The sequence below is a fragment of the Mytilus trossulus genome, chromosome 6 (genome assembly GCF_036588685.1).
Source record: "Mytilus trossulus isolate FHL-02 chromosome 6, PNRI_Mtr1.1.1.hap1, whole genome shotgun sequence".
Classification (NCBI taxonomy): domain Eukaryota; kingdom Metazoa; phylum Mollusca; class Bivalvia; order Mytilida; family Mytilidae; genus Mytilus; species Mytilus trossulus.
The window spans coordinates 83967316-83983411 of record NC_086378.1 but is presented as its reverse complement, the minus strand read 5'-3'; the positions used below and the strand labels follow the sequence as shown (position 1 = coordinate 83983411).

Genomic DNA, 16096 nt, shown 5'->3' with positions numbered 1-16096 from the left:
GTATTATAATGATTTGATGCATCAACACTGTGTTTGTCATTTTCACATGTTCAGTCACAACACTCACTGGTAAGGAGGATGTAGATGATAGAGATCAATCTGGAAAATGTTGAGTACTTCAATGCACCTCATTTAACCTAAAAGAATGAGATCATGCGAATTTTTGTTTCGCCAAATTGTGTTATCTGATCATTAGATTTACCTAGTACAAGAAAATGACTTGAATACTACTTTAGCATTTTGTCATATGTTTCAAAGCAGTTGGTTTGGTGGACTTTTCTATATTTAATTGTGTATCATTGCCTCCGTAGAGGCGTTTAGAAATTGCGACTGCTGCCGTATTTCAGGCATCAGCGCGGGGTATTGGGTATAGTTTTCAACTAGCAATAACCACGCCTCGGATAAACCTTTTTTTTTTTTTTATATTTCAAACACTTTATTCAATAAATCATATACATAGTACAATTATGTTAAAACAGAGATATCACAGATAATACATTGTACAGTGTAATATGAAATACAAATATCATGAATATTAACAATCAAATTATACACAATATTATACTAGAAGAAGGTTATCACTAACTCTTCATCTTCAACTTTACAAAATAAATCCGATATACACCAAAATTCAATAAATTTTTCCAAAGGAAAACGTTCAAAATCTGCTAAAATACGTAATCTTAACTGTTGTAGAAAGAATATATAAATATCATTAGGTAACACATGTTTTCTATCAAACTTTTTCCAATTACGAACAATCCAAATGGTTTTACAATACAATCCAATTAATAACAGTATAACACTTTTTAACTTTTTACCGGTTACAATAATGTTTCTAAATAAAATATGTTCAAAGTCTAACAGCAACATGCCATTAGACAATGAAAAAATCCAATTCTTAATCAAAGAAAACAACACTTTAATTTGAACACAGTCACAAAAAAGATGTCTTAAAGTTTCTGGTTCTCTTGCACAAAAAGTGCATCTATTACTTTTATATACATTATGATTAAACAATAAATTATTAATTGGTAAAATACCATGAACAATTTTAAATATCACATCTCTAGAAAATCTATCCATAAATTTATCAAATACATTTTTAAAAACAGGTGTAAATTCTACATCTGGATTTTTTTCAACTATCTTAGGAGTAAAATCAAAACTCTCCAATAACAATTTATACAAAACTTTTGTTTCGCCAAATTGTGTTATCTGATCATTAGATTTACCTAGTACAAGAAAATGACTTGAATACTACTTTAGCATTTTGTCATATGTTTCAAAGCAGTTGGTTTGGTGGACTTTTCTATATTTAATTGTGTATCATTGCCTCCGTAGAGGCGTTCAGAAATTGCGACTGCTGCCGTATTTCAGGCATCAGCGCGGGGTATTGGGTATAGTTTTCAACTAGCAATAACCACGCCTCGGATAAACCTCATCGGCTATGGTACCGCCACTGCGCAAAGCTAATGAATAACGTACAGTGTACACTGTTTGTTTTAAACTACATTTACTTTATCAAAGGTATTCTAGTAATTCTATTCCGTGCAAAATTTTGGATAGCTAACATTGTTCTACCTTTTGTACTTCGCATTAATTTACATTTGAAAGAGTCTCATCCTTTTTGATGATCACTGAAATGACAAACGGCTGTTATAGTTGAGAAAACACAAGTTTGTATAGTGGCTATATTAATGGGGAGATAATCTCTCAGGAAACTACGTAGTGTATACGCATATATACAATCTCTCATATGGACGGACGAATTGGCGTTTAACGTCCAGTGGTGGATATTACATGCATGTCAGGATAAGAAGACGGAAATACAGGAATTTCAATATCTTTTAGCGATAGTTTACGATAATTTTTACATCTGTCGATAAAATCTGCGCTGAAGCAATAAATAAAAAAGCTATTCATATTTTGATTTTTATGATTTCTTTTAAAAAAGGGGGAGGGGCTGTTGAGTTCGGATATTTTTCTAGGTATAATGCTCCTAGTCACTTACAATCTACCAAAACCGCCAAAAGTGGCATTCATTTTTCAAAACAGATGATGAAAATAATGAAATAGTTTGTATTATAATGATTTGATGCATCAACACTGTGTTTGTCATTTTCACATGTTCAGTCACAACACTCACTGGTAAGGAGGATGTAGATGATAGAGATCAATCTGGAAAATGTTGAGTACTTCAATGCACCTCATTTAACCTAAAAGAATGAGATCATGCGAATTTTTGTTTCGCCAAATTGTGTTATCTGATCATTAGATTTACCTAGTACAAGAAAATGACTTGAATACTACTTTAGCATTTTGTCATATGTTTCAAAGCAGTTAGTTTGGTGGACTTTTCTATATTTAATTGTGTATCATTGCCTCCGTAGAGGCGTTCAGAAATTGCGACTGCTGCCGTATTTCAGGCATCAGCGCGGGGTATTGGGTATAGTTTTCAACTAGCAATAACCACGCCTCGGATAAACCTCATCGGCTATGGTACCGCCACTGCGCAAAGCTAATGAATAACGTACAGTGTACACTGTTTGTTTTAAACTACATTTACTTTATCAAAGGTATTCTAGTAATTTTATTCCGTGCAAAATTTTGGATAGCTAACATTGTTCTACCTTTTGTACTTCGCATTAATTTACATTTGAAAGAGTCTCATCCTTTTTGATGATCACTGAAATGACAAACGGCTGTTATAGTTGAGAAAACACAAGTTTGTATAGTGGCTATATTAATGGGGAGATAATCTCTCAGGAAACTACGTAGTGTATACGCATATATACAATCTCTCAGATGGATGGACGAATTGGCGTTTAACGTCCAGTGGTGGATATTACATGCATGTCAGGATAAGAAGACGGAAATACAGGAATTTCAATATCTTTTAGCGATAGTTTACGATAATTTTTACATCTGTCGATAAAATCTGCGCTGAAGCAATAAATAAAAAAGCTATTCATATTTTGATTTTTATGATTTCTTTTAAAAAAGGGGGAGGGGCTGTTGAGTTCGGATATTTTTCTAGGTATAATGCTCCTAGTCACTTACAATCTACCAAAACCGCCAAAAGTGGCATTCATTTTTCAAAACAGATGATGAAAATAATGAAATAGTTTGTATTATAATGATTTGATGCATCAACACTGTGTTTGTCATTTTCACATGTTCAGTCACAACACTCACTGGTAAGGAGGATGTAGATGATAGAGATCAATCTGGAAAATGTTGAGTACTTCAATGCACCTCATTTAACCTAAAAGAATGAGATCATGCGAATTTTTGTTTCGCCAAATTGTGTTATCTGATCATTAGATTTACCTAGTACAAGAAAATGACTTGAATACTACTTTAGCATTTTGTCATATGTTTCAAAGCAGTTGGTTTGGTGGACTTTTCTATATTTAATTGTGTATCATTGCCTCCGTAGAGGCGTTCAGAAATTGCGACTGCTGCCGTATTTCAGGCATCAGCGCGGGGTATTGGGTATAGTTTTCAACTAGCAATAACCACGCCTCGGATAAACCTCATCGGCTATGGTACCGCCACTGCGCAAAGCTAATGAATAACGTACAGTGTACACTGTTTGTTTTAAACTACATTTACTTTATCAAAGGTATTCTAGTAATTTTATTCCGTGCAAAATTTTGGATAGCTAACATTGTTCTACCTTTTGTACTTCGCATTAATTTACATTTGAAAGAGTCTCATCCTTTTTGATGATCACTGAAATGACAAACGGCTGTTATAGTTGAGAAAACACAAGTTTGTATAGTGGCTATATTAATGGGGAGATAATCTCTCAGGAAACTACGTAGTGTATACGCATATATACAATCTCTCAGATGGATGGACGAATTGGCGTTTAACGTCCAGTGGTGGATATTACATGCATGTCAGGATAAGAAGACGGAAATACAGGAATTTCAATATCTTTTAGCGATAGTTTACGATAATTTTTACATCTGTCGATAAAATCTGCGCTGAAGCAATAAATAAAAAAGCTATTCATATTTTGATTTTTATGATTTCTTTTAAAAAAGGGGGAGGGGCTGTTGAGTTCGGATATTTTTCTAGGTATAATGCTCCTAGTCACTTACAATCTACCAAAACCGCCAAAAGTGGCATTCATTTTTCAAAACAGATGATGAAAATAATGAAATAGTTTGTATTATAATGATTTGATGCATCAACACTGTGTTTGTCATTTTCACATGTTCAGTCACAACACTCACTGGTAAGGAGGATGTAGATGATAGAGATCAATCTGGAAAATGTTGAGTACTTCAATGCACCTCATTTAACCTAAAAGAATGAGATCATGCGAATTTTTGTTTCGCCAAATTGTGTTATCTGATCATTAGATTTACCTAGTACAAGAAAATGACTTGAATACTACTTTAGCATTTTGTCATATGTTTCAAAGCAGTTGGTTTGGTGGACTTTTCTATATTTAATTGTGTATCATTGCCTCCGTAGAGGCGTTCAGAAATTGCGACTGCTGCCGTATTTCAGGCATCAGCGCGGGGTATTGGGTATAGTTTTCAACTAGCAATAACCACGCCTCGGATAAACCTCATCGGCTATGGTACCGCCACTGCGCAAAGCTAATGAATAACGTACAGTGTACACTGTTTGTTTTAAACTACATTTACTTTATCAAAGGTATTCTAGTAATTTTATTCCGTGCAAAATTTTGGATAGCTAACATTGTTCTACCTTTTGTACTTCGCATTAATTTACATTTGAAAGAGTCTCATCCTTTTTGATGATCACTGAAATGACAAACGGCTGTTATAGTTGAGAAAACACAAGTTTGTATAGTGGCTATATGGCTATATTAATGGGGAGATAATCTCTCAGGAAACTACGTAGTGTATACGCATATATACAATCTCTCAGATGGATGGACGAATTGGCGTTTAACGTCCAGTGGTGGATATTACAGGCATGTCAGGATAAGAAGACGGAAATACAGGAATTTCAATATCTTTTAGCGATAGTTTACGATAATTTTTACATCTGTCGATAAAATCTGCGCTGAAGCAATAAATAAAAAAGCTATTCATATTTTGATTTTTATGATTTCTTTTAAAAAAGGGGGAGGGGCTGTTGAGTTCGGATATTTTTCTAGGTATAATGCTCCTAGTCACTTACAATCTACCAAAACCGCCAAAAGTGGCATTCATTTTTCAAAACAGATGATGAAAATAATGAAATAGTTTGTATTATAATGATTTGATGCATCAACACTGTGTTTGTCATTTTCACATGTTCAGTCACAACACTCACTGGTAAGGAGGATGTAGATGATAGAGATCAATCTGGAAAATGTTGAGTACTTCAATGCACCTCATTTAACCTAAAAGAATGAGATCATGCGAATTTTTGTTTCGCCAAATTGTGTTATCTGATCATTAGATTTACCTAGTACAAGAAAATGACTTGAATACTACTTTAGCATTTTGTCATATGTTTCAAAGCAGTTGGTTTGGTGGACTTTTCTATATTTAATTGTGTATCATTGCCTCTGTAGAGGCGTTCAGAAATTGCGACTGCTGCCGTATTTCAGGCATCAGCGCGGGGTATTGGGTATAGTTTTCAACTAGCAATAACCACGCCTCGGATAAACCTCATCGGCTATGATACCGCCACTGCGCAAAGCTAATGAATATATATATATGGAAGTGTTTAACGACCTTGACTGGCCTTTCAGCCCTCGCACGGTCGGCTCGGTGCCCGAAGGCGTTTGGTGAGCTTTAAATGATTTGATGCCATGGGTCAGGAACAAGTAGTGGAGGTCGCAATATGGAGGCCGCCATCTTGGTTTTGGTGAGTAGATTTTGGTTTTTTTTACTATTTTGATGTTTTTCTTCACTAACGGCTGCTTTCAGGGCCAGTTTGGTCAGCTTGGCAGCCCGCTAGCCTCGATGATGGAGTACTGGTAGATGAATCGTGGACGTAGTTCTAAGATGACAGGAAGCGTTATCAGGACCAAAGCCCTGAGGCAGTGAAATGTAGGTCGTATCACCCAACAGCCTAGGATACAGCCCTCGGACGTTAATCGGCATGACACTCCCCATAATAGACAATGGTTTTGGAGGCATGTTAACGCGGGTACGCCTACTACTACGTCTCTCTGTACGGCATGGATTGGTTTCTGTCATCTTAGTAGTAAGTCGTTGAACATCTAACTGTAAACCCTCATCGAAGATAGCGGGTAAAGGAGAGCTGACCCAGCACGTCCGTTCAGCTGTAAGGACTGAGACGTGACTGAATGATTAATGAATAACGTACAGTGTACACTGTTTGTTTTAAACTACATTTACTTTATCAAAGGTATTCTATTAATTTTATTCCGTGCAAAATTTTGGATAGCTAACATTGTTCTACCTTTTGTACTTCGCATTAATTTACATTTGAAAGAGTCTCATCTTTTTTGATGATCACTGAAATGACAAACGGCTGTTATAGTTGAGAAAACACAAGTTTGTATAGTGGCTATATTAATGGGGAGATAATCTCTCAGGAAACTACGTAGTGTATACGCATATATACAATCTCTCAGATGGATGGACGAATTGGCGTTTAACGTCCAGTGGTGGATATTACATGCATGTCAGGATAAGAAGACGGAAATACAGGAATTTCAATATCTTTTAGCGATAGTTTACGATAATTTTTACATCTGTCGATAAAATCTGCGCTGAAGCAATAAATAAAAAAGCTATTCATATTTTGATTTTTATGATTTCTTTTAAAAAAGGGGGAGGGGCTGTTGAGTTCGGATATTTTTCTAGGTATAATGCTCCTAGTCACTTACAATCTACCAAAACCGCCAAAAGTGGCATTCATTTTTCAAAACAGATGATGAAAATAATGAAATAGTTTGTATTATAATGATTTGATGCATCAACACTGTGTTTGTCATTTTCACATGTTCAGTCACAACACTCACTGGTAAGGAGGATGTAGATGATAGAGATCAATCTGGAAAATGTTGAGTACTTCAATGCACCTCATTTAACCTAAAAGAATGAGATCATGCGAATTTTTGTTTCGCCAAATTGTGTTATCTGATCATTAGATTTACCTAGTACAAGAAAATGACTTGAATACTACTTTAGCATTTTGTCATATGTTTCAAAGCAGTTGGTTTGGTGGACTTTTCTATATTTAATTGTGTATCATTGCCTCCGTAGAGGCGTTCAGAAATTGCGACTGCTGCCGTATTTCAGGCATCAGCGCGGGGTATTGGGTATAGTTTTCAACTAGCAATAACCACGCCTCGGATAAACCTCATCGGCTATGGTACCGCCACTGCGCAAAGCTAATGAATAACGTACAGTGTACACTGTTTGTTTTAAACCACATTTACTTTATCAAAGGTATTCTAGTAATTTTATTCCGTGCAAAATTTTGGATAGCTAACATTGTTCTACCTTTTGTACGTCGCATTAATTTACATTTGAAAGAGTCTCATCCTTTTTGATGATCACTGAAATGACAAACGGCTGTTATAGTTGAGAAAACACAAGTTTGTATAGTGGCTATATTAATGGGGAGATAATCTCTCAGGAAACTACGTAGTGTATACGCATATATACAATCTCTCAGATGGATGGACGAATTGGCGTTTAACGTCTAGTGGTGGATATTACATGCATGTCAGGATAAAAAGACGGAAATACAGGAATTTCAATATCTTTTAGCGATAGTTTACGATAATTTTTACATCTGTCGATAAAATCTGCGCTGAAGCAATAAATAAAAAAGCTATTCATATTTTGATTTTTATGATTTCTTTTAAAAAAGGGGGAGGGGCTGTTGAGTTCGGATATTTTTCTAGGTATAATGCTCCTAGTCACTTACAATCTACCAAAACCGCCAAAAGTGGCATTCATTTTTCAAAACAGATGATGAAAATAATGAAATAGTTTGTATTATAATGATTTGATGCATCAACACTGTGTTTGTCATTTTCACATGTTCAGTCACAACACTCACTGGTAAGGAGGATGTAGATGATAGAGATCAATCTGGAAAATGTTGAGTACTTCAATGCACCTCATTTAACCTAAAAGAATGAGATCATGCGAATTTTTGTTTCGCCAAATTGTGCTATCTGATCATTAGATTTGCCTAGTACAAGAAAATGACTTGAATACTACTTTAGCATTTTGTCATATGTTTCAAAGCAGTTGGTTTGGTGGACTTTTCTATATTTAATTGTGTATCATTGCCTCCGTAGAGGCGTTCAGAAATTGCGACTGCTGCCGTATTTCAGGCATCAGCGCGGGGTATTGGGTATAGTTTTCAACTAGCAATAACCACGCCTCGGATAAACCTCATCGGCTATGGTACCGCCACTGCGCAAAGCTAATGAATAACGTACAGTGTACACTGTTTGTTTTAAACTACATTTACTTTATCAAAGGTATTCTAGTAATTTTATTCCGTGCAAAATTTTGGATAGCTAACATTGTTCTACCTTTTGTACTTCGCATTAATTTACATTTGAAAGAGTCTCATCCTTTTTGATGATCACTGAAATGACAAACGGCTGTTATAGTTGAGAAAACACAAGTTTGTATAGTGGCTATATTAATGGGGAGATAATCTCTCAGGAAACTACGTAGTGTATACGCATATATACAATCTCTCAGATGGATGGACGAATTGGCGTTTAACGTCCAGTGGTGGATATTACATGCATGTCAGGATAAGAAGACGGAAATACAGGAATTTCAATATCTTTTAGCGATAGTTTACGATAATTTTTACATCTGTCGATAAAATCTGCGCTGAAGCAATAAATAAAAAAGCTATTCATATTTTGATTTTTATGATTTCTTTTAAAAAAGGGGGAGGGGCTGTTGAGTTCGGATATTTTTCTAGGTATAATGCTCCTAGTCACTTACAATCTACCAAAACCGCCAAAAGTGGCATTCATTTTTCAAAACAGATGATGAAAATAATGAAATAGTTTGTATTATAATGATTTGATGCATCAACACTGTGTTTGTCATTTTCACATGTTCAGTCACAACACTCACTGGTAAGGAGGATGTAGATGATAGAGATCAATCTGGAAAATGTTGAGTACTTCAATGCACCTCATTTAACCTAAAAGAATGAGATCATGCGAATTTTTGTTTCGCCAAATTGTGCTATCTGATCATTAGATTTGCCTAGTACAAGAAAATGACTTGAATACTACTTTAGCATTTTGTCATATGTTTCAAAGCAGTTGGTTTGGTGGACTTTTCTATATTTAATTGTGTATCATTGCCTCCGTAGAGGCGTTCAGAAATTGCGACTGCTGCCGTATTTCAGGCATCAGCGCGGGGTATTGGGTATAGTTTTCAACTAGCAATAACCACGCCTCGGATAAACCTCATCGGCTATGGTACCGCCACTGCGCAAAGCTAATGAATAACGTACAGTGTACACTGTTTGTTTTAAACTACATTTACTTTATCAAAGGTATTCTAGTAATTTTATTCCGTGCAAAATTTTGGATAGCTAACATTGTTCTACCTTTTGTACTTCGCATTAATTTACATTCGAAAGAGTCTCATCCTTTTTGATGATCACTGAAATGACAAACGGCTGTTATAGTTGAGAAAACACAAGTTTGTATAGTGGCTATATTAATGGGGAGATAATCTCTCAGGAAACTACGTAGTGTATACGCATATATACAATCTCTCAGATGGATGGACGAATTGGCGTTTAACGTCCAGTGGTGGATATTACATGCATGTCAGGATAAGAAGACGGAAATACAGGAATTTCAATATCTTTTAGCGATAGTTTACGATAATTTTTACATCTGTCGATAAAATCTGCGCTGAAGCAATAAATAAAAAAGCTATTCATATTTTGATTTTTATGATTTCTTTTAAAAAAGGGGGAGGGGCTGTTGAGTTCGGATATTTTTCTAGGTATAATGCTCCTAGTCACTTACAATCTACCAAAACCGCCAAAAGTGGCATTCATTTTTCAAAACAGATGATGAAAATAATGAAATAGTTTGTATTATAATGATTTGATGCATCAACACTGTGTTTGTCATTTTCACATGTTCAGTCACAACACTCACTGGTAAGGAGGATGTAGATGATAGAGATCAATCTGGAAAATGTTGAGTACTTCAATGCACCTCATTTAACCTAAAAGAATGAGGTCATGCGAATTTTTGTTTCGCCAAATTGTGTTATCTGATCATTAGATTTACCTAGTACAAGAAAATGACTTGAATACTACTTTAGCATTTTGTCATATGTTTCAAAGCAGTTGGTTTGGTGGACTTTTCTATATTTAATTGTGTATCATTGCCTCCGTAGAGGCGTTCAGAAATTGCGACTGCTGCCGTATTTCAGGCATCAGCGCGGGGTATTGGGTATAGTTTTCAACTAGCAATAACCACGCCTCGGATAAACCTCATCGGCTATGGTACCGCCACTGCGCAAAGCTAATGAATAACGTACAGTGTACACTGTTTGTTTTAAACTACATTTACTTTATCAAAGGTATTCTAGTAATTTTATTCCGTGCAAAATTTTGGATAGCTAACATTGTTCTACCTTTTGTACTTCGCATTAATTTACATTTGAAAGAGTCTCATCCTTTTTGATGATCACTGAAATGACAAACGGCTGTTATAGTTGAGAAAACACAAGTTTGTATAGTGGCTATATTAATGGGGAGATAATCTCTCAGGAAACTACGTAGTGTATACGCATATATACAATCTCTCAGATGGATGGACGAATTGGCGTTTAACGTCCAGTGGTGGATATTACATGCATGTCAGGATAAGAAGACGGAAATACAGGAATTTCAATATCTTTTAGCGATAGTTTACGATAATTTTTACATCTGTCGATAAAATCTGCGCTGAAGCAATAAATAAAAAAGCTATTCATATTTTGATTTTTATGATTTCTTTTAAAAAAGGGGGAGGGGCTGTTGAGTTCGGATATTTTTCTAGGTATAATGCTCCTAGTCACTTACAATCTACCAAAACCGCCAAAAGTGGCATTCATTTTTCAAAACAGATGATGAAAATAATGAAATAGTTTGTATTATAATGATTTGATGCATCAACACTGTGTTTGTCATTTTCACATGTTCAGTCACAACACTCACTGGTAAGGAGGATGTAGATGATAGAGATCAATCTGGAAAATGTTGAGTACTTCAATGCACCTCATTTAACCTAAAAGAATGAGATCATGCGAATTTTTGTTTCGCCAAATTGTGTTATCTGATCATTAGATTTACCTAGTACAAGAAAATGACTTGAATACTACTTTAGCATTTTGTCATATGTTTCAAAGCAGTTGGTTTGGTGGACTTTTCTATATTTAATTGTGTATCATTGCCTCCGTAGAGGCGTTCAGAAATTGCGACTGCTGCCGTATTTCAGGCATCAGCGCGGGGTATTGGGTATAGTTTTCAACTAGCAATAACCACGCCTCGGATAAACCTCATCGGCTATGGTACCGCCACTGCGCAAAGCTAATGAATAACGTACAGTGTACACTGTTTGTTTTAAACTACATTTACTTTATCAAAGGTATTCTAGTAATTTTATTCCGTGCAAAATTTTGGATAGCTAACATTGTTCTACCTTTTGTACTTCGCATTAATTTACATTTGAAAGAGTCTCATCCTTTTTGATGATCACTGAAATGACAAACGGCTGTTATAGTTGAGAAAACACAAGTTTGTATAGTGGCTATATTAATGGGGAGATAATCTCTCAGGAAACTACGTAGTGTATACGCATATATACAATCTCTCAGATGGATGGACGAATTGGCGTTTAACGTCCAGTGGTGGATATTACATGCATGTCAGGATAAGAAGACGGAAATACAGGAATTTCAATATCTTTTAGCGATAGTTTACGATAATTTTTACATCTGTCGATAAAATCTGCGCTGAAGCAATAAATAAAAAAGCTATTCATATTTTGATTTTTATGATTTCTTTTAAAAAAGGGGGAGGGGCTGTTGAGTTCGGATATTTTTCTAGGTATAATGCTCCTAGTCACTTACAATCTACCAAAACCGCCAAAAGTGGCATTCATTTTTCAAAACAGATGATGAAATAATGAAATAGTTTGTATTATAATGATTTGATGCATCAACACTGTGTTTGTCATTTTCACATGTTCAGTCACAACACTCACTGGTAAGGAGGATGTAGATGATAGAGATCAATCTGGAAAATGTTGAGTACTTCAATGCACCTCATTTAACCTAAAAGAATGAGATCATGCGAATTTTTGTTTCGCCAAATTGTGTTATCTGATCATTAGATTTACCTAGTACAAGAAAATGACTTGGATACTACTTTAGCATTTTGTCATATGTTTCAAAGCAGTTGGTTTGGTGGACTTTTCTATATTTAATTGTGTATCATTGCCTCCGTAGAGGCGTTCAGAAATTGCGACTGCTGCCGTATTTCAGGCATCAGCGCGGGGTATTGGGTATAGTTTTCAACTAGCAATAACCACGCCTCGGATAAACCTCATCGGCTATGGTACCGCCACTGCGCAAAGCTAATGAATAACGTACAGTGTACACTGTTTGTTTTAAACCACATTTACTTTATCAAAGGTATTCTAGTAATTTTATTCCGTGCAAAATTTTGGATAGCTAACATTGTTCTACCTTTTGTACGTCGCATTAATTTACATTTGAAAGAGTCTCATCCTTTTTGATGATCACTGAAATGACAAACGGCTGTTATAGTTGAGAAAACACAAGTTTGTATAGTGGCTATATTAATGGGGAGATAATCTCTCAGGAAACTACGTAGTGTATACGCATATATACAATCTCTCAGATGGATGGACGAATTGGCGTTTAACGTCTAGTGGTGGATATTACATGCATGTCAGGATAAAAAGACGGAAATACAGGAATTTCAATATCTTTTAGCGATAGTTTACGATAATTTTTACATCTGTCGATAAAATCTGCGCTGAAGCAATAAATAAAAAAGCTATTCATATTTTGATTTTTATGATTTCTTTTAAAAAAGGGGGAGGGGCTGTTGAGTTCGGATATTTTTCTAGGTATAATGCTCCTAGTCACTTACAATCTACCAAAACCGCCAAAAGTGGCATTCATTTTTCAAAACAGATGATGAAAATAATGAAATAGTTTGTATTATAATGATTTGATGCATCAACACTGTGTTTGTCATTTTCACATGTTCAGTCACAACACTCACTGGTAAGGAGGATGTAGATGATAGAGATCAATCTGGAAAATGTTGAGTACTTCAATGCACCTCATTTAACCTAAAAGAATGAGATCATGCGAATTTTTGTTTCGCCAAATTGTGCTATCTGATCATTAGATTTGCCTAGTACAAGAAAATGACTTGAATACTACTTTAGCATTTTGTCATATGTTTCAAAGCAGTTGGTTTGGTGGACTTTTCTATATTTAATTGTGTATCATTGCCTCCGTAGAGGCGTTCAGAAATTGCGACTGCTGCCGTATTTCAGGCATCAGCGCGGGGTATTGGGTATAGTTTTCAACTAGCAATAACCACGCCTCGGATAAACCTCATCGGCTATGGTACCGCCACTGCGCAAAGCTAATGAATAACGTACAGTGTACACTGTTTGTTTTAAACTACATTTACTTTATCAAAGGTATTCTAGTAATTTTATTCCGTGCAAAATTTTGGATAGCTAACATTGTTCTACCTTTTGTACTTCGCATTAATTTACATTTGAAAGAGTCTCATCCTTTTTGATGATCACTGAAATGACAAACGGCTGTTATAGTTGAGAAAACACAAGTTTGTATAGTGGCTATATTAATGGGGAGATAATCTCTCAGGAAACTACGTAGTGTATACGCATATATACAATCTCTCAGATGGATGGACGAGTTGGCGTTTAACGTCCAGTGGTGGATATTACATGCATGTCAGGATAAGAAGACGGAAATACAGGAATTTCAATATCTTTTAGCGATAGTTTACGATAATTTTTACATCTGTCGATAAAATCTGCGCTGAAGCAATAAATAAAAAAGCTATTCATATTTTGATTTTTATGATTTCTTTTAAAAAAGGGGGAGGGGCTGTTGAGTTCGGATATTTTTCTAGGTATAATGCTCCTACTCACTTACAATCTACCAAAACCGCCAAAAGTGGCATTCATTTTTCAAAACAGATGATGAAAATAATGAAATAGTTTGTATTATAATGATTTGATGCATCAACACTGTGTTTGTCATTTTCACATGTTCAGTCACAACACTCACTGGTAAGGAGGATGTAGATGATAGAGATCAATCTGGAAAATGTTGAGTACTTCAATGCACCTCATTTAACCTAAAAGAATGAGATCATGCGAATTTTTGTTTCGCCAAATTGTGTTATCTGATCATTAGATTTACCTAGTACAAGAAAATGACTTGAATACTACTTTAGCATTTTGTCATATGTTTCAAAGCAGTTGGTTTGGTGGACTTTTCTATATTTAATTGTGTATCATTGCCTCCGTAGAGGCGTTCAGAAATTGCGACTGCTGCCGTATTTCAGGCATCAGCGCGGGGTATTGGGTATAGTTTTCAACTAGCAATAACCACGCCTCGGATAAACCTCATCGGCTATGGTACCGCCACTGCGCAAAGCTAATGTATAACGTACAGTGTACACTGTTTGTTTTAAACCACATTTACTTTATCAAAGGTATTCTAGTAATTTTATTCCGTGCAAAATTTTGGATAGCTAACATTGTTCTACCTTTTGTACTTCGCATTAATTTACATTTGAAAGAGTCTCATCCTTTTTGATGATCACTGAAATGACAAACGGCTGTTATAGTTGAGAAAACACAAGTTTGTATAGTGGCTATATTAATGGGGAGATAATCTCTCAGGAAACTACGTAGTGTATACGCATATATACAATCTCTCAGATGGATGGACGAATTGGCGTTTAACGTCCAGTGGTGGATATTACATGCATGTCAGGATAAGAAGACGGAAATACAGGAATTTCAATATCTTTTAGCGATAGTTTACGATAATTTTTACATCTGTCGATAAAATCTGCGCTGAAGCAATAAATAAAAAAGCTATTCATATTTTGATTTTTATGATTTCTTTTAAAAAAGGGGGAGGGGCTGTTGAGTTCGGATATTTTTCTAGGTATAATGCTCCTAGTCACTTACAATCTACCAAAACCGCCAAAAGTGGCATTCATTTTTCAAAACAGATGATGAAAATAATGAAATAGTTTGTATTATAATGATTTGATGCATCAACACTGTGTTTGTCATTTTCACATGTTCAGTCACAACACTCACTGGTAAGGAGGATGTAGATGATAGAGATCAATCTGGAAAATGTTGAGTACTTCAATGCACCTCATTTAACCTAAAAGAATGAGATCATGCGAATTTTTGTTTCGCCAAATTGTGTTATCTGATCATTAGATTTACCTAGTACAAGAAAATGACTTGAATACTACTTTAGCATTTTGTCATATGTTTCAAAGCAGTTGGTTTGGTGGACTTTTCTATATTTAATTGTGTATCATTGCCTCCGTAGAGGCGTTCAGAAATTGCGACTGCTGCCGTATTTCAGGCATCAGCGCGGGGTATTGGGTATAGTTTTCAACTAGCAATAACCACGCCTCGGATAAACCTCATCGGCTATGGTACCGCCACTGCGCAAAGCTAATGAATAACGTACAGTGTACACTGTTTGTTTTAAACTACATTTACTTTATCAAAGGTATTCTAGTAATTTTATTCCGTGCAAAATTTTGGATAGCTAACATTGTTCTACCTTTTGTACTTCGCATTAATTTACATTTGAAAGAGTCTCATCCTTTTTGATGATCACTGAAATGACAAACGGCTGTTATAGTTGAGAAAACACAAGTTTGTATAGTGGCTATATTAATGGGGAGATAATCTCTCAGGAAACTACGTAGTGTATACGCATATATACAATCTCTCAGATGGATGGACGAATTGGCGTTTAACGTCCAGTGGTGGATATTACATGCATGTCAGGATAAGAAGACGGAAATACAG

At 35.5% G+C, this 16096-nt stretch overlaps 15 non-coding genes across 15 annotated transcripts; all 15 read right to left on the bottom strand.

Annotated features, from left to right (window-relative positions):
- Positions 1–302: 302 nt before the first annotated feature.
- Positions 303–441, bottom strand: LOC134723892 (U4 spliceosomal RNA). Its single transcript, XR_010108221.1, has one exon. It is a non-coding gene; the product is annotated as a U4 spliceosomal RNA (small nuclear RNA).
- An 894-nt stretch (positions 442–1335) lies between these two features.
- Positions 1336–1474, bottom strand: LOC134723880 (U4 spliceosomal RNA). The gene has a single exon (XR_010108210.1). It is a non-coding gene; the product is annotated as a U4 spliceosomal RNA (small nuclear RNA).
- A 910-nt stretch (positions 1475–2384) lies between these two features.
- LOC134723879 (U4 spliceosomal RNA) lies at positions 2385–2523 on the bottom strand. Its single transcript, XR_010108209.1, has one exon. It is a non-coding gene; the product is annotated as a U4 spliceosomal RNA (small nuclear RNA).
- Positions 2524–3433: 910 nt separating this feature from the next.
- LOC134724112 (U4 spliceosomal RNA) lies at positions 3434–3572 on the bottom strand. Its single transcript, XR_010108428.1, has one exon. It is a non-coding gene; the product is annotated as a U4 spliceosomal RNA (small nuclear RNA).
- Positions 3573–4482: 910 nt separating this feature from the next.
- On the bottom strand, positions 4483–4621 carry LOC134724111 (U4 spliceosomal RNA). Its single transcript, XR_010108427.1, has one exon. It is a non-coding gene; the product is annotated as a U4 spliceosomal RNA (small nuclear RNA).
- Positions 4622–5539: 918 nt separating this feature from the next.
- On the bottom strand, positions 5540–5678 carry LOC134723886 (U4 spliceosomal RNA). Its single transcript, XR_010108216.1, has one exon. It is a non-coding gene; the product is annotated as a U4 spliceosomal RNA (small nuclear RNA).
- A 1527-nt stretch (positions 5679–7205) lies between these two features.
- On the bottom strand, positions 7206–7344 carry LOC134724110 (U4 spliceosomal RNA). The gene has a single exon (XR_010108426.1). It is a non-coding gene; the product is annotated as a U4 spliceosomal RNA (small nuclear RNA).
- Positions 7345–8254: 910 nt separating this feature from the next.
- On the bottom strand, positions 8255–8393 carry LOC134724109 (U4 spliceosomal RNA). Its single transcript, XR_010108425.1, has one exon. It is a non-coding gene; the product is annotated as a U4 spliceosomal RNA (small nuclear RNA).
- A 910-nt stretch (positions 8394–9303) lies between these two features.
- On the bottom strand, positions 9304–9442 carry LOC134724108 (U4 spliceosomal RNA). The gene has a single exon (XR_010108424.1). It is a non-coding gene; the product is annotated as a U4 spliceosomal RNA (small nuclear RNA).
- A 910-nt stretch (positions 9443–10352) lies between these two features.
- Positions 10353–10491, bottom strand: LOC134724106 (U4 spliceosomal RNA). The gene has a single exon (XR_010108422.1). It is a non-coding gene; the product is annotated as a U4 spliceosomal RNA (small nuclear RNA).
- A 910-nt stretch (positions 10492–11401) lies between these two features.
- LOC134724105 (U4 spliceosomal RNA) lies at positions 11402–11540 on the bottom strand. Its single transcript, XR_010108421.1, has one exon. It is a non-coding gene; the product is annotated as a U4 spliceosomal RNA (small nuclear RNA).
- A 909-nt stretch (positions 11541–12449) lies between these two features.
- LOC134724104 (U4 spliceosomal RNA) lies at positions 12450–12588 on the bottom strand. The gene has a single exon (XR_010108420.1). It is a non-coding gene; the product is annotated as a U4 spliceosomal RNA (small nuclear RNA).
- A 910-nt stretch (positions 12589–13498) lies between these two features.
- LOC134724103 (U4 spliceosomal RNA) lies at positions 13499–13637 on the bottom strand. The gene has a single exon (XR_010108419.1). It is a non-coding gene; the product is annotated as a U4 spliceosomal RNA (small nuclear RNA).
- Positions 13638–14547: 910 nt separating this feature from the next.
- LOC134724100 (U4 spliceosomal RNA) lies at positions 14548–14686 on the bottom strand. Its single transcript, XR_010108418.1, has one exon. It is a non-coding gene; the product is annotated as a U4 spliceosomal RNA (small nuclear RNA).
- Positions 14687–15596: 910 nt separating this feature from the next.
- Positions 15597–15735, bottom strand: LOC134724099 (U4 spliceosomal RNA). The gene has a single exon (XR_010108417.1). It is a non-coding gene; the product is annotated as a U4 spliceosomal RNA (small nuclear RNA).
- Positions 15736–16096: the final 361 nt, after the last annotated feature.